The sequence below is a fragment of the Pterocles gutturalis genome, unplaced genomic scaffold (genome assembly GCF_000699245.1).
Source record: "Pterocles gutturalis isolate BGI_N339 unplaced genomic scaffold, ASM69924v1 scaffold34, whole genome shotgun sequence".
Taxonomy (NCBI): domain Eukaryota; kingdom Metazoa; phylum Chordata; class Aves; order Pterocliformes; family Pteroclidae; genus Pterocles; species Pterocles gutturalis.
The window spans coordinates 685-1,708 of record NW_010135260.1 but is presented as its reverse complement, the minus strand read 5'-3'; positions in this window follow the sequence as shown (position 1 = coordinate 1,708).

Here is a 1,024-nt window from a genome sequence, read left to right as displayed (position 1 = left end):
ATCCCTACACTGCTTGGGCTTTGCAGCTCCAGCACCAGAGGGGAGGAAGGAGTTAAAGAGGCCTCTGCTGAGGTGCCAGGAAGTCTGGAAACGCTATAAGGTTGTCATGCCCTGAGCAGCAGCAGCTCTGATTACTTGAGGCCAACATCTGGGCTGAAAGGGGGGCCTCCCGCATCCTGGGCTTCAGGGCAGGGAGAGGAGAGCTTCTGCTGGGGCAGGCTCTGCCTGCCCTACCCTCCCCTCTCTGCCCAGAGAGGGGCCTGGCCCCAGCCGAAGGAGGGGTTTTGGGGAGCACAGCTCACCTTTGCTGTCCATACAGCTCTTGTCTGCTACCCAGCCAGGCTTTGTCATGCCCATGAGCCCCAAACCCTGGCACCTAGCAGCAGCAGGGAGGGACAGACCACAGGCACAGCCAAGCTTATTTTGCTGCAAAATTTTAATACAAACCAGCCCCTAAGTACAGTGCTGGGGCCATGTCCAAACCACTGCAGCTGGGCAGAGCCAGCCCTGGTCCCCAGGGAACAGCAGGGCTTGGAGCTTGGCCCCACCAGCCCACAGGCAGCTGCCTGGTCCCGCAGGCTGTGCTCCTCCTCCAGTGCCAGTTCTGTGTCCCAGGGAGCTGCAGGCTACACAGGAGAAGGGAAGAACCGACCCACCTTCTTTGGGGCTGGCCCCTGCCTGTGTGGGGAGAGATGAGTCAGGGGTGCAAAGGGAGCTCCCCTGGGCCCCCACCCACCCCAACAGCACTCACAGGGGCCGGGCGGCCGTGCCCACGCAGCTCCGCAGTGTGCTGGGGAGGCAGCAGGTGCCAGCTGGGCTCAGCTGGCCCGCCTTGGGCTCCGGGGAGGTGATGGGGTGGAAGAACGGCTCTGCAGGACAGAGGGGGAATGGCTGTCACACCCCAGCCCAGCCCTGGGCACCCAGAACCCTTCAGCATCCACAGAGCAAGGGCAGGGAGGAGGCCAGGGCTCCTGGGACTCACCGCATTCACCCCCTGGGGCTGGCGTCGGCACCAAATTCTCCT